Source organism: Lutra lutra, chromosome 1 (assembly GCF_902655055.1).
Source record: "Lutra lutra chromosome 1, mLutLut1.2, whole genome shotgun sequence".
NCBI classification, from domain to species: domain Eukaryota; kingdom Metazoa; phylum Chordata; class Mammalia; order Carnivora; family Mustelidae; genus Lutra; species Lutra lutra.
In genome coordinates this window covers 177,105,790-177,127,252 of record NC_062278.1, presented here as the reverse complement: position 1 = coordinate 177,127,252, position 21,463 = coordinate 177,105,790, and the positions used below count along the sequence as shown (strand labels likewise).

At 37.7% G+C, this 21,463-nt stretch overlaps 1 long non-coding RNA gene across 1 annotated transcript in view; it reads right to left on the bottom strand.

The window, feature by feature from the left end:
- Positions 1–229: 229 nt before the first annotated feature.
- The window catches only part of LOC125088656 (uncharacterized), a 171,025-nt gene continuing 149,791 nt past the window's right edge, over positions 230–21,463 (bottom strand). Inside the window, exon 5 of the long non-coding RNA XR_007123750.1 lies at positions 230–275. This is a non-coding gene — a long non-coding RNA (uncharacterized LOC125088656). The remainder of the gene's footprint in view (positions 276–21,463) is intronic.

Here is a 21,463-nt window from a genome sequence, read left to right as displayed (position 1 = left end):
TAATTGGGATCTTCTTACTTTCAAGGATATTTAATAACACAAATTGAAATTCTAAAAGTATTCCCAAACAGAGTTATAGATCAAATCTTCTCCAATGAAAACTAAAGATTAATCTGTATTTATAAGTGGTTTTCTAGAAAATTCTTTTCTTTTCCAAGCACAAAACCTTAAGTTCTGGAGAAAAATACACAAGATTGTACCATACTTTACATTGACTTCCTGGTAGGTCTCCTGACTGGACTGGGTACCCTAGTGGCATTTCTGCTGCCTTTAACCTGTCCCAAAAAAGAATAGAGGCGGTTGGAATAGAGAATGCAGAGACTAAATGAGGTGAATTCTTATTTGGCAGACTTGTACTTACTTGCCATGTCTTTCCGGCTTTTGTAGTTTGTATTCATGTAATATGTCAGGACAGGGCGGAGAAGTGGTGTCATGTGGTGAAAATCATCCTGGCTTGAGGTCAGGAGACCTTGATTCTAGTCTGTGACAACCTCTAACTACTGAGTGACTCTGTGCCAATGTCTGCCTGCCATTTACCTTATCTACTAAATTAGGGGTTGAAAAAGCTGTTCTTTAAAAGTCTGTTCCAACCCAAAATTCTGTGATTTTTCAATAAAATATGACTTATGTAAAAGTGCAGAAATAATTCATTCAATCAAGTCATACTGCCTTAACCTAAATGATTCTTGGTTTCAAAGTTCAAAATTACGAAGAAATGGAGGGGACAGAAATGAGTTGCCAGTTCGAGCTAACAGACATCATAAGCAACAGCTCACTTTCCTGAAATGCTCATTGACAATTAGCAATTAACATCTTCTGGAAACAAGCAAATGATCAGGAAGCCTTCTGGCAAAAGAGAGTCATTAAGTTTCATTGTACCACTTAACAGATATTTTATAACATGATAAATTAGGTACATTTTCATCCACTATAATAATATATTTCCTACAATAATTAAAGATGATTCAAGGCCTGATGCACTCTGGCTGGGCCGGATCCTGAAGAAACTACTTGTTCAATGAGATTGTGGTGCATTTGTGCCAAATAAATAAATAAATAAATAAATAAATAAGCCATAATCTCATATTATCTTTTGGTAGTAGTAACAGAAAACTAAATCTTCCAAAGGGAAAACAGTGACTCAATTCTCTGCAAAGTACAGGCTTTGGCCTGGCAGGAGAGGCTAGGTTCAGGAAATAACACAATGTCACCTTTGGGCTATGCTCTGCCCTGTCTCTGTTAGTTTTCAGGTTCCACATGATGCAACATGGGTAACTACCACCAATATGGGTGATGGGTGACCAGGTTCAATTTCAATGCTATCAAGTACTTCTTTTCCCCTAAAAGTCAGAGTTGAAGTCCCAAGCTTAGTTATTACTAGAAGTCAGTCACATGACAACACCTGAACCAAGCACCAGCCCAAGGATTAAATGTGAAACCACCTGAGTCTTGGGTCATAAGCCAACACCCTCAACCACCAAACCCTGAAAACTTTGTCAGGTAAGAGTGGAAATGAGTTTCTTCAGGGAAACTAGAGTGGTGTTAGCTAGAAACCAGGTTGATCATGGCTAAGTTACAAATTACAGGTGTCAATTTCATGCCTGAAATAACATGTGCTCTTAGGAAAGAGTCATAAAGCTGAAAATCTTCCTAGTGGTACCAATCTCATCTCTTCATTAAGGCTGAGACTTAAAGAAACCAAAGTAAAGCATAATGGTTAAGCTCATCAGCTTTGCAATCAGGCAATCCTGGTTTGGAGTTCTGATTATGTACTTAAGTGAGTCTCATGTGAAAATAGAAATAGTCATTGTCCCATCTCACAGGGTCAATGGACCCATGGGTGGCTCAGTTGGTTAAGCATCTGCCTTCAGCTTAGGTCATGATCCCAGGGTCCTGGGATGGAGTCCCACGTCAGGCTCCTTGCTCAGCTGGAAGCCTGCTTCTTCCTCTACTTCTGCCTGCCTGTGCTCTCTCGCTCTCTCTCTGACAAATAAATAAATAAAATCTAAATAAATAAATAAAGTTTAAATAAAATAATGGACATACAGTACCTTGCAAAGTACCTCACCCTTAGTGTCTAATAAACAATAGTTGTTATTAATAGGGAGAAAAAAAAGACTTGCCCAAAGTTACACAGCTAATTAATGGCAAAGCTCGAAATAAAATTGAATCCCTTGACTTCTAGCTCAGAGCTATAAGTAAATCAAAGTGAAATTTAATAGCACACAAGTCAAGAATACCTGAAACATCATAGAATAACTTCCTGAATGGCTACCTGGAACCTCACAGTTACCATTTCACAGAGTAGCCATGTAATGTCAACATCATCAGACATTCCTGAGAAGGGGTTGTGACAGGCCTGTCATATTTTGTTCTACCAACCACGACTAGGTGTGTTAGAGAAAGACATCATTGATGTGATGGACACAAGTTGAGACCCTTGGGTATCTTACGGCTACTTGTCGCATCAGCCAACTATTTGTTGAACATTTTCTGTACATTTAGTAATGTGTGGAATATTAAAACAGAAAGCACACTTTCTGCATTCTAAGGCTTACTCTTATTGAGAGATGGGTCAGTGAGGTGGTAGAGACAAAAAGTGTTAACGGTGCTAAGGCAGAAGGGATCACTATGGGGGGGTTGGTAAACACATGACAGTTTGGGACAGATTTGATTAAGGAGAAAGGAATAGGACGAGGGGACTCCAATGATGAGCTCAGTGTAAACAAAGATGCAAGAAGAGATGAGCATGATGTGGGAGAGTGGGAAGAAGAGCTTGAGCACAGAGTAAGACGCGGGAAATTAATGCTGAACAAGATAATCCCAGCTCTGAATTCAGTACTAGAGAGGCAGTACAGAAGCAGATAAAGGCCCAGGAGTACAAACCAGCAGACAAAGATTCCAAGTCACTCATCTATTCAAAACAGTCATCGGGGCTCCAACTCTTTGGCTTGCCCCTTTAGGTGTTACATGCTCTGATTCCATCCCCCACCTAGCTCTTCCTCCTCTTCTGAATATGTCCCAAACAGACTGCCCACTCTGCAAAACCTGCCCATCACACCCCTGTCTGTACTCATTTCCACATGCTGTTTCTTATACTTAGAGTGGCTTTCTGCTCTCATTTCTGCCTGGTGTAATTCTACCCACTGTAATGTCGAAGTCATAACCTTATTCATAAATAATCATTCCTTAAAGTTGATGATAGAAAGAAGAATTGACTAAGTGCCTTCCTGTCCACTGTCTCTTTTAATAGCACTCTTCCTGGAGCCCATAACATTTCAAATTAGTTGTGATCTCTCCCTCCTCAGAATCCCATGCAGAAATAGTAGCAAAAATAACAATAATGATGGCAGTGATGATAATACCACTGTTTAGTAAGTATTAAGCACCTTACATGCATTCTCTAATGTAATATTTGTAAAAACTCCATGAACAATTTTGTCATTCCCATTTCATAGATAAGAAAAGTGAGACTCAGGGAAGGTATGTAAATTTCCTAAGGTCACACAACTAATAAACGGCAAAGCCAAGGCTGAAATACCTGTGTTTTTAGCTCATTGTGGTACCAGAGAAGACTATTCTTCTCTAATGGCATTGATCATGAACTGCTTTTGATATTTATCTATGCATTTGGTTTCACTTCTTCGTAAGGTTTAATAGTCCTTAGGGCAACGGAACATGCGTTTATCTATATTAATAACTATAATCTGTTATCTGTAAAATATTTGTTTAGTAACTTTGTAACTCAGAAAGCACTCTAATATACTAGTTCATGGAAGTCCTACCACAATCTTATGACACAAGATTCATTTCCAACTTGCACATGAGACAATGAAGTTCAGATGATTTAAATGGCATCGTCAAGGGCTTACTGCTAGTAAATTGCACACTCAACCAAAATCTGGTGGCAATTGTCAGAGTTGTTATATAACCACTCATCCTCATCTTCCCCTGAGATAGCTTGGAGCCATGTGTTCTATACTATCTGCAAGAGGTGCCCAGTGGGAATAAGCTTTAGTTTACCCATACATACTTGATCACATATCCTTTGTTGGCGCCTTCCTGCTCTTATTTTCTCACACCTGGACTGGTATTTCCTGGGATTACCTCCCAAATAAACTACTTGCACTCAAATTATTTTCTCAGGGTTGGCTTCTCAGGAAACCAAAATTGAGACATTCTTCCTGAAGCACTGTTGCTCCCAATCGGTTAGAGGGGTGAGGTTAGGAAGGTAAAATAATCGGGAATTTTAGGCTATGTGATTTCCATTTTCAATTCTTTAAACAAAGGAAAGAGGGAGTTGTTACAAAAAGAGTCAGTCATTTAATAGCCTGCAGCCTGTTAAATTCATTGTAAGTCAAAACTTCTGCTTAAAGGGGCCCTGATATTAAATTGACAGTTGCCTTGGAATCTAAAATAGAATTGGTTAAAACAGAGAAAGATTTTCTGCATTTCTCTGGTTATTTCCATTACAGACAGAAATATTCTGACACCTGCTCCTTTGCTCTGATTACAGCTTAAGGCAATTTCTGAGAGTCTTAGATTGAACTGGAACCCCCATATATACCAAGTAGCGCAGCTCATTCTCAAAGTCTCAAAGCCTAGCATGAAATCAAGGATCTTCATGTGGTCAAGGAGTATTAAAAGAAAAATAAACCAACAAATATGAAAACAAGTTAATTTAATGAAGGAGTGCCCAGGGAATGGTCTTGAGTAAATACATGCGCAGCAACACACAAAACCGACAGAATAACTAATGTTATTTTGAGTTCACAGGGCATTTTTGGTCCAGGGGATTATCTGAATCCAGTGGTGCCTTTGTTATTCTTATAAAATCTCTGGCCCTCACCCCAGAGGGGAAAAATGAAACAGAAACTTAAAGTGGCAGAGATGGGCTGATGCCCTAATAGCTAGTTTATGAAGAATACTTCAGATTTGGGGAAAGCATATTCTTCTAAATCTTAGCTTAATGTTTTATCATTGAATGAGGAAATATGTTTATATCTAAAAGGATGCTACATAGGTATAAATATTTTTATTTGATAGGATTTTTAAAATCATTTGTCCAGGTAGAGTCCTGTGCTAAACTGGAAGTGGAAAGCTCCTTAGAAGCTCTGACTAAGATGTCAAAGATGATAATATCTACTTAGTGATAGAAAGGCCTGGCACAGAGCTGAGAGGTGGTGTTCAATTGGCCCAATGGCTAAACCAGGGAGAGAACTCAGGGTAAAACCTCTGTATGTTCAAAATCCTCAGGGGTAGCTTGGCACAGGAGAACAAGGAAGTTTGGACCCTGTGACTATGTATTAAAACTCTGAATGTTATCTGGATTCTCAGAGCATCTTTGTTTAGAGGAGAATCTTGACACATAATGGTTTCATTTATTCTCAGGATATCCTTAACGGGTAAACTATGAAAAGACACTGCTTTCTCCTCCAAGGAGGAAACAGAGAAGGAGGGCAAGAAAACTGTCATGGTCCCAAGTTGGTTTATAAGTTGATGGTGGGCAGAGTTGTGAAGATCTTTCTTCCCACTGATACTCCATGTCACCCAAACCAAAATTCTTAATTCTGGAAGAACAAAATTAGGAAATTAGGAACTCAACTATCTAGAAAAGTAGATGTCTGAGAAAACAGTTTAAAAAAAAATTCTCATTGCATCCTTGTAGAGATAAAGAAAGCTAGAGCAAATTTCACTTGCTCAAAGGAAGAGTTGAATGGGTCCCGTCAACCTTCTGCTATGCTAAGATGGGCTCTGTGAATGATACCATCATGCGCACAGCAAAGGCTGTGTTCTGGGAAGTGTTGAAGGCATACTCTTATGTACATCTGGTAATTAATCTCACTCAGTTATCCTAAACTGAATCGGTTAAACAAAGCTGACCTGAAGTTTTTTTTTCAGATCTCAGGCAACATACTCTTTGTCTTCCTCCATACCCTATAGAGACCTGGGAGGCTGGAGTCAACACTTTAAAAAAAAAAAAAATGGCCTACAAAATTACAAATAAAGCTACTCTCATTAAGAAAAAGCCCCAACAGAGCTCAAACATTTGACTCAATACCACAGTGGTTTCTCAGTCTGATCCTTTATTAAACTTATGTTTATCGCTTAAAGTAGGCTGGTTAGGTTATATTACTTCCATTTTAAAGATGATAAGTCTTTGGTTCATAGTAATGAAAAGGTACCAAGTAATTCTTCCAGTTTAATAGCATGTAACTATGTGGAAAATAGCATTTACTATGGTGGAAAAAAGGTACTGTTTATTTGGTTTTGATTATATCTCAACCAGAAAAGTCATTGGAATGGCCTAGATGTTTGATACTGACATTTCTGTTCTTCTCATAGACTGTGATGTTCTTTCAATTATTGATTTCTCCATTTATTTTCAAAGGTAGACTTGTAATTGTAATGGTAATTGCCAAAGTAATTCCTCTATTATTACTCTGCTCTTTGGGTGCCCTTTTCTTCAGCTAAAGGTTATTGCACCCACTAATCAGAAATATGGAAAATGCCCTCAAAGGTCATTTCTGAGGCCTTGTCTTAAAGAGAAATCGCTTGCAACCTAGTCATGGTCTTTTGCTATTTTCTGGGGGAAAAAAAAGCGTTTCATGGACATTGTTCTCATTTGCAAGAAGTTACCAATATTAACTAGAAGATTTTGTGGGGGGGTAAGCAGGGTTTAAGCCTAGAGTCAGGAGACCTGGGTTCTAGTTATCTCTGTCATTAATTGGCTATTACACTCTTGGATATGGCATTTAATTGTTTCAGGAACAAAATTTCCGATTTGCAAATATGGGAATTGGAATGAACGATCTCTGAGGTACATTCCAGCCCTAGATCTCTTATAATTCCATGACAAATATATTGAGTTATTAAAAAAATACATTATAATGGTTTCTAATGAAATGTTGGTATTCCATAAAGCAAAAATAAAGAATTACTATCAGTTCTGTAGAATAAAGTCTGTTTTTATGCTATAGAAACTGAGGATAGGAAGAAGGGAAAGGTTGGGGTTGAATAACACTTTAACTACTTGATAGGGACTTCATTCACCTTTGAGACCTTTGACTAAAAGGCAATCATCTAGGACCAAGCATAATTCATCTCTGGCATAAATCATGGGGTACGTTGGAAAATGATACCCAGTTCTCAAAACAGCAAGATTTCCAGCCCTTTGTTAAAGCTAGATATCACATTTTTTCCCTCAGTAACCAGAAGGAGTTTAGAAGGTGGTAGTCCCCAAAAATAGGAGTTTCCAAAACCAATAAACCCAAGTCAGATACCTATGAAGACTTACGCAACAGAACAAAATATATTAAGCCATCCAGCAAAGAGGAAATGAAGCGAAACAGTGATTGCTGACTTAGAAAATTTATACTTCTGTTTGTGTGAGTGGGAAACATTTAACCCCTTAGGGGTCCTTCTACTTCTAGAATCCTATGATTCTATGGCTTTATGATGTTTCTAGGTTACCTAATAGATGATAGGAATAGAATTATTTGAAAGCAATGTCAATCTAACTGTAATTCTTCTGTTCATTCAGACACAGTCCCTTTGCTGCAGATTTCTTTGCTGGCCATAACTCACTTGAATAACAAAACAATAGACTCAGCCCAAATAATTAATGTCTTAAATTTTTAGGTCATTTTTATAAAATTAAAGCTATATGGAAGAGTTACCAGCCTAAGTTCAATTTATCATATTTACCAATTCCAATGATCCATTTTACAAACTATTAACATCCATTGCTTTTAAAATCTGTTTGTTTGGATAGTATTTTCCTTAATTAGTTAGAAATGCAGAATTATATCTCAGAGTACATTGTAATAATTTGCCTTTCCAAAATCAACTAGGCAATTGTCCTTCAGACAGTAATCAGCATGAACTCTGACCCAGCTTTTATTTACTTGGCCCTAATGAAGTGAAGAGTTACATCTTTTTAGCTTTCCTTGGTGTTTCTTTGGTTTGCTAATATCTTTTTAAGTGGGCTTTTAAGAATGTTTTTCAGCAGTGTTTTACATGGTTAAATGCAAAAGATATGTATGAATTTGCATTTGCCAAGTTACTAGGCTAAGATAAAATTGGGTGCTTGAGAAAGCTTATTGTAAATGTTAACGTACTTTACCAATGATAATTATAGTAGTAATAAACATCTGGGGCAATGTAGGGTGGTAGTTAATAGCATAGGCTTGAAGGCAGAGCAACCAGGATTTGAGTCTTGCCTTACTTTCTACCAACTCTATGACTATGGCAAGTTTCCTCCCTTCTGAATGCCTATTTGATCTATAAAATGCAAATAATACCAATACCTACTTCCCAGGGTCATCCTAAGTACGGACAGTATTTGTAAACATCTTACATAATGCCTGCCCAATAGATGTTAATTATTATTTTTAATTTTATTACCTCAATAAATATTTTTAATAGAAAGAAATGTACTGATTAATTAATTAATCAATAGATTATTGTAAGGAGTAAATGAGAAAATGTATGCAACATACTTAGCACAAAGCTGAGACAATGTTTTATTTCATTCCCTTTAAGACATCATCCATTATAAGGTGCATAATTATTGCATGTGCCTCCAAGAAAAAAAAATTCTGCCAATTAATTGTAAGACACCATCAACCATGGGACATATCTATATTGCAGGGAGATAAAATTCTGGGGAAAAAAATGTACCTTAGAATTGATGGAATAAAATAGTTTCAAATGAATAATACAATGATAAAAGATGAGGTAGAAGAGGAAAAAGAATAGAAAATTCTCATTAATTTCTCAGTGACCTCCAATCTATCTGTGAATTTTTCATTCATTTATATACCCCAAATTATAATTCTTGTTAGTGAGGAAGAAAATAAAGAACTTGCCAGAGAGAGCCAATAAAGGATCATAAAATCTGATCATGGTTAATTAAACATATATGTCCCATAATATTCATGGAGTCCTTGCAGGGAATGAAAATTCTTAGTCACTTGTCTCCCCTCCCATCCACTGCAAGTATCTCTTCTATAGCATCTCTGAAATGCACAGAAAATATTTATGTTGCATTTCATTCCAGAGCCCCTTTAAAGGGGTCTTAGAGTTGCTGCTATAGAAATATAAATTCCCTTGCACAGGCTGACACTGGGGTAGGTGGGTAAAGAGTGGCAGCATGTGGGGGTGTACTAATCATTACTGCCAACCTTGACGGGAATGTGGGTGACACTTACTAGTTCTAAGTGGCAAAGAGGGAAAGCAGCTTTTGAAGTATAATTTAAGCAAGATCTAGAAAATAAATGACAGAGAAGAGGGAGAAGAGCTCTCATTATTTTAGAAAACTTTCCAGCAGCTGCAAAAGGTGGAGGGGAAAAAGGAAGAAGAAGACAGCTGGGAAAATGCAGGAATGCATTCAAGCAATGGAACTGAGAGACAACAACATAGTTGCTATTTGTGGGAAAACTCAGCAATTATTAGAGAATAAAAAAATTTTTAATCATAATGTTTTAATCATAATGGTCAATCCACCAATCCTATTAAAATCTAAACTAACTTTAGAAGAGAAAAAACATTAGAAACTGTCTAAGATGGTAGTTCTTGATCTTGGTTGTATCATAGGATCATCTAGAAAGCTTTGTGAGAATACCAATGCTTGAGCCTTACTCCCTAAAGCTCATGATTTCATTAGCCTTAGGTGGAGCCCAGGCAATTGGTGGGTTGGTTTTTGTTTTTTTTTTTAACTTTCCCTGATGATTCCAATATTGAGCTGAAAATAGCTCATCAATTTCAACCTCTTCACTTCACAAATGAAAAAACGAAGGCCCAGAGAGGTACTGTGACCCACCCATAAATATACAGCCAAAACCTCAAAACAGAACTATGATTCTATGATAGATCCAGTCATTGATTTAAATTCTTTTTTTTTATTAATTTTATTTTTTATAAACATATATTTTTATCCCCAGGGGTACAGGTCTGTGAATCACCAGGTTTACACACTTCACAGCACTCACCATAGCACATACCCTCCCCAGTGTCCATAATCCCACCCCCCTCCCAACCCCCCTCCCCCCATCAACCCTCAGTTTGTTTTGTGAGATTAAGAGTCACTTATGGTTTGTCTCCCTCCCAATCCCATCTTGTTTCATTTACTCTTCTCCTACCCCCTTAACCCCCCATGTTGCATCTCCTATCCCTCATATCAGGGAGATCATGTGATAGTTGTCTTTCTCCGATTGACTTATTTCGCTAAGCATGATACCCTCTAGTTCCATCCACGTCGTCACAAATGGCAAGATTTCATTTCTTTTGATGGCTGCATAGTATTCCATTGTGTATATATACCACATCTTCTTTATCCATTCGTCTGTTGATGGACATCTAGGTTCCTTCCATAGTTTGGCTATTGTGGACATTGCTGCTATAAACATTCGGGTGCACATGCCCCTTCGGATCACTACGTTTGTATCTTTAGGGTAAATACCCAGCAGTGCAATTGCAGGGTCATAGGGTAGTTCTATTTTCAACATTTTGAGGAACCTCCATGCTGTTTTCCAGAGTGGTTGCACCAGCTTGCATTCCCACCAACAGTGTAGGAGGGTTCCCCTCTCTCCGCATCCTCCCCAGCATCTGTCATTTCCTGACTTGTTAATTTTAGCCATTCTGACTGGTGTGAGGTGATATCTCATGGTGGTTTTGATTTGTATTTCCCTGATGCCGAGTGATGTGGAGCACTTTTTCATGTGTCTGTTGGCCATCTGGATGTCTTCTTTGCAGAAATGTCTGTTCATGTCCTCTGCCCATTTCTTGATTGGATTATTTGTTCTTTGGGTGTTGAGTTTGCTAAGTTCTTTATAGATTTTGGACACTAGCCCTTTATCTGATATGTCATTTGCAAATATCTTCTCTCATTTTGTCAGTTGTCTTTTGGTTTTGTTAACTGTTTCCTTTGCTGTGCAAAAGCTTTTGATCTTGATAAAATCCCAATAGTTCATTTTTGCCCTTGCTTCCCTTGCTTTTGGCGATGTTCCTAGGAAGATGTTGCTGCGGCTGAGGTCGAAGAGGTTGTTGCCTGTGTTCTCCTCAAGGATTTTGATGGATTCCTTTCTCACATTGAGATCCTTCATCCATTTTGAGTCTATTTTCGTGTGTGGTGTAAGGAAATGATCCAATTTCATTTTTCTGCATGTGGCTGTCCAATTTTCCCAACACCATTTATTGAAGAGACTGTCTTTTTTCCAGTGGACATTCTTTCCTGCTTTGTCGAAGATGAGTTGACCATAGAGTTGAGGGTCCATTTCTGGGCTCTCTATTCTATTCTTTTAGCCCCTTTTCCCTCCCCAGAGGTCTGAGTGTGGGGAAGGTAAAGTGGTAGGGGTGGAACTTTCAGTCCCACCCCTCTAACCACTTGGTTGGTTTCCTTGACAACTAGCCTCCATTTTAAGGTTGAGGGCTTTCTAAAAGTTACCTTATTAACATAACAGAAGATACCTTTGTAGTTGCTATCCTCACTTAGGAAGTTCGAGAGTTTCAGGGTGTCTGTGCCAGAAATGGGGATGGAGATGAAATAAATATTTCTTATTATAAAGCACAATGTCATATATATATGGCAATCATATAAAAAGATTGCCTTTCCAGAAGCTGAAAGTGCTAGCCACTTTTTTCTTAACTTCCCTTCCTACTAGGGCATGGGGATGTGACCTTGACTCTGCCAATCAGATGCTGGTGCCAACAGAGGTCTTTCCCTTTATATAAGGAAAGTGAAAGCTCTCCTGCAGAAGACCCCAATTTAGCACACTTCTCTTCTTTTCCAGGGACCACCGCTGAGGCATATAGCCATCCCCATAGAGCCATTTCCCCAAAGAAAGCTGGGGATGTGAATATTAAGCTTTTCAGCCTGTGTGGTGGGATCCAGTAAGAGAGAAGAAGGTTGGAAATGGCTTTTGTGTAACCCTTTCGCAGGAAGGCATTACTATTTCCAATATACACATAAGGAAATAGAGGCTCTGAGAAGACAGATGACGTGCCTAGGGTGACACAGCTAATGAGTAGAAGAAAGAGGATTTGAACCCAATGTATGTCAGCCTTAAAAGTCCACATTCTCGGGGTGCCTGGGTGGCTCAGTTGGTTAAGCGACTGCCTTTGGCTCAGGTCATGATCCTGGAGTCCCGGGATCGAGTCCCACATCAGGCTCCCAGCTCCACGGGGAGTCTGCTTCTCCCTCTGACCTTCTCGCTCATGCTCTCTCTCACTGTCTCTCTCTCTCTCAAATAAATAAATAAAATGTTTAAAAAAAAAAAAAGTCCACATTCTCTCCACTATGTCACTATGATGGTTTAAAAAACATGTTCACAATTCTTTGTTAGTTTTCATTCCCGAAAAAGTAGAACTCAATTCCCCTCCCCTTGAGTGTAGGCTGGATTTGGTGACTAGTTTCTAACAGATAATGTAAAAAGGAAGTTTTAGGGAGGGTGCCAGATTTAAAAAATAAAAACAGAATGCATCTTAATGAAAAGTGCAGGAATGGTCATCTTAAACTTCAAAAACATGGATATCTTCTTAAATTCCCTCATAAATTAAGGTAAAGAATAAGGACAAATCATTCTGAAAGAAACTAAATGAATGGCCCATATATTTAAGTGAAAGTCAAATATGCTTTCATAAATGTTAATAACTTTCATATAATCTTACTAAGAAATAAAAATGTATTTATCAAATATGTATAGTCTTTATCATGCCAAAATCTGAATTACTGTAAAATTTTTGTGTATTGCTAAAACTGTAATTCTGAATTACATTATAAAAGTGATTCTTTCTGAAATTGTTTTTATGTTTCCTATAAGGAAAACTAGAATACACACACATAAACACACACATACACATACAAGCATGAACTATTCTATTTAAATTTTTAGTAGCTTTGTTTCTTTTTTCATGCCTACAAATGGTAATTTCTTGAGTTGGAGCCCCACCCCTGGCTCCCCACTCAGCTCAGAGTCTGCTTGAGATTCTCTCCTCCCCTTGCCACCTCCCCACAGTGTGTACACTTTATATCTTTCTTTCTCTAAATTAAATAAACAAAGTCTTTTTTTTTTTAAGATTTTATTTATTTATTTGACAGATCACAAGCAGGCAGAGAGGCAGGCAGAGAGAGAGGAGGAAGCAGGCTCCCTGCTGAGCAGAGAGCCAGATGTGGGGCTTGATCCCAGGACTCTGAGATCATGACCTGAGCCGAAGGCAGGGGCTTAACCCACTGAGCCACCCAGGAGCCCTAAATAAACAAAGTCTTAAAAAAAAAAAAATCTGGTGCCTGTTTTTCTCCTGGCCCACTCTTTTTGAAGTTTATGGCCTATATGGATAATGAGACATGGTCCTAAGAAAAACATCCTTTCAGGAGCAAAAAAAAACAAACCAAACCAAACCAAAACAAAACAAAAACCCAAATCAACTAACCAAAGTAATATCCAGAGAAAAACCTTTCCTTTTTCCCATTTCCTGACAAGTGAGAAGTACTGAGAACTTTGGGGTCACTGCCCTTCTAACTTCCCCTTCCTCCAATAAAGCAGCATTACCATAAGAATGTTAAATTCAGAGTTTGGATTCAGGCCCAGGCCCAGCCTGCTAGCAGCAGTGAAACAAACTGGTAGGTGGCAGCATCAGAAAGAATTCCTCAGATTGATGGTTACTGACTTAAAATCTGCATAGGAAAAGAGCTAGAGTTTGACACACCAAGTGGAGCAAGGGGGAGGAAAATAAAAAAATGGAAATAGGACCAAGATTCCTGGAATTTGACTCTAAAGAGTTCTTTGAAGCAATGAGTAATGCTTTTTGCTTATTACCTCACTGACAGAATGGACAAAGATATATTTGACTGTACATTTTTTTCAAGTGGAGGGCAGAAATACACAGAGTAAGAAAGCAGTAGATCTGATTCAATATGTTTTCTGATGTGGGAAACAGAGGCAGAAGAAAAATCATTAAATTTCCTTACTACCTACAGCCCATTGACAAGTCCTTGAAACAGGTAAAGTGACATTCCTCTAGGAACTCAACTACCTAAATGTTGACACTTGGCTAAGGGCAAAAGGCAATCCTAGCCTGAGTTCCCACACCCCCAAGATCCTATAAGCCTACTTTAACATATAAAAATTCTTTTGGAAACTTCCTTTCTCTTTAAACTTCCCAGGATACATGTTGGCAATCATTCTCCAAGAATATGGCCCACCAATATATATCTAAAGGGTCTCATGATTAAGGTTTTATTAGACAGTAATAAATGACCTTTTCCCAACAATACCTAACCCCCTCAAGGTCCTGGAAACCTTGCTTCCAAAATTTCTTAGAGACTTATGCTATCCCTAAGCTTTAATAAAATAAAATAAAACCACCTTTAATAATAAAGTCACCTTTTTGCACCTAAGACATTTCAAGAATTCTTCCTTGGCTGTTGGTTTCAAACCCTAAAGTCTTTCCTACATCATTTTCTAAAATAAAGGTACTGTGAACTAGGGGGGAAAATTAGGGATGCCAAGTTAAAACTGAATTTGAGATAAATAATGAATTTTTTAATATAAATATATGACAAATGTTACATGGGATATTACTTATACTAAAACTTTTTGTTATTTATCTGAAATTCAAATTTGAATTTGAATTAATTTGAGTTGTACTGTAGCTGGCAACCCCAATGGAAGCAGCAGTGTGTAGTGCGAGGCACTCGATCATAAAATGCATTGTTACTTTTCCTCTCTCTTTTGTATCAGTCTCTCCAGGGGTGGACAGTTGCCATTTTGTGAAGACCCTCAAACAACCCTAGTGATGGGCCTATAAGGTGAAACACTGGAGCCTCTAAAAAACAAGCAGCAATCAACTAAGGTTTCCTGCCAACAGCCATGTTCAAGCCTTTAGATGACCGTAACCACAACTGACATCTTGACTACAAAGTCATGAGATGCTGAGCCAGAGTCACCCAACTAAGTGGAATTCCTGACCCAGTGATACTGTAGATGATAAACATTTGTTGTTTTAAGCTGCTAAATTTGTACTAATTTGTTATGTATCAAAGATAACTAATACAGCTGTTATCACTTAAGCAGATGTACTCCTATTCAGACTTCTGGACAGTCTTTTTGGAATTTAGTGAATTCTTTTGTTTAAAGGAAAAGTTTTGGCTCCTTCCACAGTTTGGCTATTGTGGACTGGGTATTAAATGCAACAAATAAATCCCTGAACACCAGTCAAAAACTAATAAGGTACTATACAGTTGCTAACTGAACATAATAAAAAACTAATAAAATAAAATAAATAAAAGAAAATGTTCTTGTCTTTTGTTTGGAAGTATCCTATTTCTATTGAAATATCTTTAATAGCACCTGTCTGTCAAAAGCAGATCAAATATAGCACTAAGATCTTTAAGAAAAATTAAATCAATAATGTTTTTAGAGACAATTTTAAGCAAAACCCAACCAAACAAATGAACAAAAAAAACTAAGTACATTGCCATATAAAGATCTGTAATGTGCTTACAGATTGCAAAATTCACATTGATCATATTATTCAATCAGTGAAGTGAAGTAAGATTATGACTTTACTTTCATAGATTAAAAAAAAAAAAAACCCAAGGCTTTAAAAGCTTCAATGATATTCCCAAGGTCACACAGCTAGGATTCCAGCACAGATCATTTACCATCCAGTTCCTTCTAAGGTACCACCTCTCAAATTTGAACAGTGTCTCTGACACTGGTCATTGATCTTAAATGGTGTTCTGTCGCAGGTTGTTTTCAATATCAAAGGTGTTAAAACAAAGGGTGGAAAAATGGTCATCAATCACGTAAAGTCAAATTACAAAAGTAAGCTTCTCTTGACCTCTGAAAAATGAATTTTAGTTTTCCTCATTAATTCAACACCATGGTTGACAATGCCATTGGTGGTCAAGAGTTGACTCAGTCATTCAGCAAGTCCTGTCACACTATTTGACTTGATATCTCCCATACTGAAAAACTAACAACAATGAATGGACAGATTACTGGGATAAATCTGCCATAGGCAGGAAATATAGGACTGAAAAAAAGCAAGGTAAAAAGTGGAATTCTTATATTTCCACTCTTGGGAATCTCATATATGACTCCTCATCTCCCTGCCCAGGAGCACTGGGTATTGCCAAAAGCTAAATTGTTTTAGTTGGTTATATAATTCATCACCAGTTGTTTAACTGTACTACTCAATCCCCATAAAGAGTCCATTTCAGAACCCTATTTTCAAAGCTGATTCCAAGAAAAGCTTTGTTTCTTCTGTAAAAGTGGTAGGGGAGTTACTTATAAGAAGAGAGGCAAAGCTATGAAAGTTGGTTAGTAAAAACATAAAGAGTAAATTAATTCAGGTTATAGTTATGATGAAAGAGGAAAATAATATAGTAAGGGAAAACAAGAGGAACTTTGGAAAGCTTTGCATTCTTCTTACTCAAAGAGTAAAGAGGAACCAAAACAGAGTAGGTATAGATACGTCACTGCTACCTGCCCTGGCACTAAAATGAGAAAGTCTATATACAGATCAAGTGTCTTAGTTGAGGCTGCCAAAACAACATACCTTAGACTGCATAGCTTGTAAACAAGAAATTTCTTTTTCATGGTTCTGGAGGCTAGAAGTCCAAGATTAGGGTGCCTACGTCATTGGGTTCTGGTCAGGGTCCTCTTCCACATTGCTGATTGCCAATTTCTTGTTATATCCTTATGTACTAGAGACCAGAAAGAGAAAGCAAGTTCTCTCATGACTCTTATAAGGGTACTAATCCCATTCATGAGGGCTCTAGCCTCATGACCTCATCTAATCCTAATGACTTCCCCAAAGCCCTACCTCCTAATATCAGCATATGGGGCAGGGGTAGGGTTTCAACATTGTATTTTGGGGGAACACAAACATTCAGTCCATAATATGAAGCAAATAGTAATGAGAAGTGGAACCACAAGTTATCTATTATCCTCACCTTGAGAAAAGGTCTAAGGAGGACTTTAGGAAATAAAACAGAAGAATTAAGCTATGAACAAAAAGGGTAACTTGAACATACACCATCAAGAGGATCTCTAGATTCTATAGGCCTGTTGTTTCTCTCCCTGGTGCTAGTTAAGTCCTTGTAGCAAAAACAAAACAAAACAACAACAACAACAACAAAAACATAATTGCTTATTCAAATTCTCTCACCTGTTCTACTTGATAGCATGACTGCTTGAAACAAAATCTCAGGAGCCCAGGACTCACTCTCTTGGCACCCCGAATGAGTTGGATGAAATGGAACAACAGCTCACCCTAGTCTTCCCATATCCCAGGAGTGGAAATTGTCTTTACCCCAAACATAGAGTAGAGAGTCAACACGAACTAACTCCTTCCTAACAAGGAGAGTGTATCAAACAGTCTTGAAGCCTCAAAGTTTCTGCCAGTTATTCTGCTCTCGTCTGAGAAAACTATTACTGGTAGATGTTTACCCAGAGGTTGGCATACTGTCTTAATTTTTCCAGGCCAAATTAGCCACAACTGGTAGAAATGGAGTTCTATGTGGTGGGAAGTGACCTCAGGGGTGACTTGGCTTGAGAATTCACCTGATAGGAATTATCTGTATTGCTAATAACCAACTATTCCAATCAGTTTTCTTCTTCTAGAGAAATGGAATGCATAATATATATAGAGAAGTGGCAATCCACCTAGTAAGTAAGTGGAAATAAACAAGGATAGAAAAAAAACGAGTCATCAAGGCAACTCACTTTAAGTTTGTTCTTAGCAGTTCTTAAAACTGCTATGCTGGATGGTTGGGTTATGGACATTGGGGAGGATGTGTGCTATCATGAGTGCTGTGAAGTGTGTAAACCTGGCAATTCACAGACCTGTACCCCTGAGGCTAATAATACATTATATGTTAAAAAAAAATAAAAAATTAAAAATCAAATTAAAAAAAAACTGCTATGCTATTATGAACATTTGAGTGAGGCATGACTATACAGTTACTGAGAGGGTTTCTACCCTTTCCTTACCTTCTGGAATATGCTAATAGTAAAATCTCTATCATCTAAGATGAAATAAAAAATATATCTTTCTTTTTTTGCCACCTGAGGAAACTGGTTAAAAAAGAGAACTTTATAACTTTCAGTGTTTCCATTTTTGTCCTATGACCAGGAAGCTCTTAGCCAAATCTTAATGTTTGACAGTTATGATAACTCTAATGGTTGAAATTTTGTTCTTCAGTCCTTAATCCTTATTTTTATATGTTCTACATATAAGTTTCAATAGGTGCCTGAAACTAGTTGCTCAGTCTTTGAAGAGTCAGGCAGCCAAGAAACAAATACATTCAGCTTAGCAGAGTCTCCTAAAATCTGCCTTCTCAAATGTTTTTATGGTGGCCTTAAAATGTCAAGGTCCTTGGGCTTTAGCAATTTCTAATTTATTGCACGAAGAAAGAAATTGAAGTAAAAGTACCAAACAGCTGTCCAAAGTTCAGACACAATCCTACATGAACAATTCTGACCCCAGACACAGATGGAGGACTGAAAAATCTATCAGACTTTGTGTTTGCTTTTCAAAAGCTGAAGTAGAGATGCTACTCCCTCTTAAGTAGGAGAAATAGACATTAATAGGGAAATCTTAGCTAAAAACACCCCCAAGTTCCAATATTTCATAAATTTTATCTCCAGATTTTCAAAAGGTAGATGAAATTAAATTGGCGGGAGAAGCCCCCTACTCTTTCTAATTCAATATATAGCATTAAACTCATTATTCTCTGCCATTCTTCTTCTATCGCCTGATCAAATTAAGAAACATTTAGAAAAACAAAACTAGCAGCAAACTGATTGGCAGACAGCATTATACAGCATCCTCTCAACCAGCACTTCAAACAGCTTTATTACCTTCTTCTCTCTCCACGTCAGTCCCAAACTGCACTCATTCAATAAAATATTCCTTCATTGAGCACTGTTTGTGTCCCATGCATCACACTAGGTACAATGAATCCAATATTGAGCAAAGCATGTATGATGTTTGCCTTCTTGAAATTTACATTCATCCATTGGTTCTCAACTAGGAAAAATTTTATTTGCCCCTATAGGGTCTATGGAAATGAATGGTGGCATCTTGGGTTGTTCAATGACTGGGATAATCCACTGACATTTACTGAGCAACATATGGAATAACTTAACACAATGAAGAATTGTCCTGATCAAAAAGCCAAAAGCTCTCTGAGAAATCAACAATTATGTTAGAGTGTGTTAAGTGCTATTACAAGAGAAGTGCTAAACACCTTTAAGAATACACATCAGGGGCACAAATAGAGTTTAGAGCCAACCAGAAATAATTAAGCTAAAAGTAGACCAATGGAAGGGGTTAGCTAGGTGGTAGTGGGAAAAGGGGACTGAGCCTCAGATAATTTGCTAAGATTACTGAGTGGATAACTAAGTATATAAATAAAAGATGAATGGTTCTTTTTTATCGCCCATTTTTAGTCACTAATTGTTGGGTTAAGGCCAAAAACTCTGTAATGCTGTTTAATCAAAATCACAGTCATTGAGTAAATTTATAAAATTTACATTATGTATTGCTTCAAGAAAGAGACTAAAATTTCTAGAAGTTGAAGGTTTTTACTATTTCTGAGGACTAGACCTGAAGCTTCTCTAGTTCACCATCCCTTTCTCTTTGTTGTGTCTTTGCACTTCATTCAATTCCACATATCATTTATAAGAGAGCAGGAAGAGCTTTATCACTCTCCAGTGTTCTGAGTCTCCTCACCAATAATCAACTCAGAAGGGGTGATAGACTAAATCTGAGTAAAATTATACCATATATTTATTATTGCACATCCCCAAGTACTTCCAAATTCTCAAATCTTTCTATTTGATAGAGCGTCTATTGATAGAGCCCATTTGACAGGCTGAAAACAATCTATCCAACAGAACCATTACCTCGCTTTATCCAAGACTTGTCCAATGTCCCCAGAGAGCTGCTCTTAGATATCACCATAGGCAAGAATGGGTGTCCCTCAAGGCTAGAACCAGACACAGAGCCCAGCAATGTCCAAAACGTGTGGGTGACCTATTTGAGTCAGTTTAAACTAAAAACAAAAAGAAAAAGAAAAGAAAATGCTGGTATACACTACTTCTTTGCAATCCATCTTCAGATAATTTAAGGGAAAGTCAAAGGAGAGAAGAAAGAGGGAAATGAGTTACATGCTTATGGATGTTGCCAATATTTTAAATGATACAAAGCATCTGAAACATCCAAAGTCAAAGAATGTCAAAACTGGAAGAATGTTAGAGGCCAGTACAATTCAGTTTGCAGATGGGAAGAGTAAGAACAAGAGTGAGGAAAGGACTAGTCCATGCCACCATGCTAGTGCTGGGTAAGCCAAGACCAAAAGCATGGTACACAATGGTTAAAACCATGAGACACAGAGTCAGGAGATCTAGACTGATGTTCCAACTCAGCCACTTATTTCATCCCACTTAGCTCCGACTTCCTCCTAGGTAATTATAAGGATTCTAAAAATGGCTATATTGTAAGGTGAGTGTAAACATTAAATAAGACATGCACATAGAGTACTTAGCACAACGCTTGGCACATAATAAGTACCCAATAACTATTAGCTATTGGAATGATTATCCATAGTAGAGAGCCGCCCTAAAACACAAATCCTATCATGTTGCTGAGGAGTTAGCCATACTACCTGGGGAAATTCTTCTGTCATTCAGTTTAGCTCCATGACTGAAATAGGTCCTAAAAGCCTGAGGTAGTGATGGGGAATAGGTTCTGGCTACATTTCAAATTCCTCCATATATAGTCACAAACCCTAAACCAAAGACTTCATCCTATTAGATTCATCCCAGCATTCCGTGGAGATGTTAGAAGATAAAGATCATCGTTTTGAATGTGAACAGACTGCCAATCACAGAAGGCTTTTATGCTGAAAAATACCTATATATTTTTTATTCTAATGATATCTTGATTATGCAATCCTTGAGAACAAGGCCTTGCTTTCTTATTATTGTTGGGTTTTGGACAGCCAGAAACCCCATTAAAGGGCTGTGCAACTATCAAACTCAACGAATATTTGTGGAAGGTGAGAAGGGAATCACTGATTGGTCCTTATGACATTTTTTGCTTTTATAAAAAAAGATTTTATTTATTTATTTGACAGAGAAAGAGATCACAAGTAGGCAGAAAGGCAGGCAGAGAGAGAGGGGAAAGATGTGCGGCTCAATCCCAGGACCCTGAGATTATGACCTCAGCTGAAGGCACAGGGTTAACCCACTGAGCCACCCAGGCGCCCCATGATTTGTTTTGTCACATGGGGTTACTTTGTCCAAGAATTCTGTGAAACAATCATTCAACAGGACCTTCTACCCTTCTACCCTTGAATGGATGGTAACAATAGCCAACATGAAGTATTTTCAACTCAAGCAATGGGCAACGGGCAACCAGTTAATATTATCTCCTCACAACAACTCTGGGA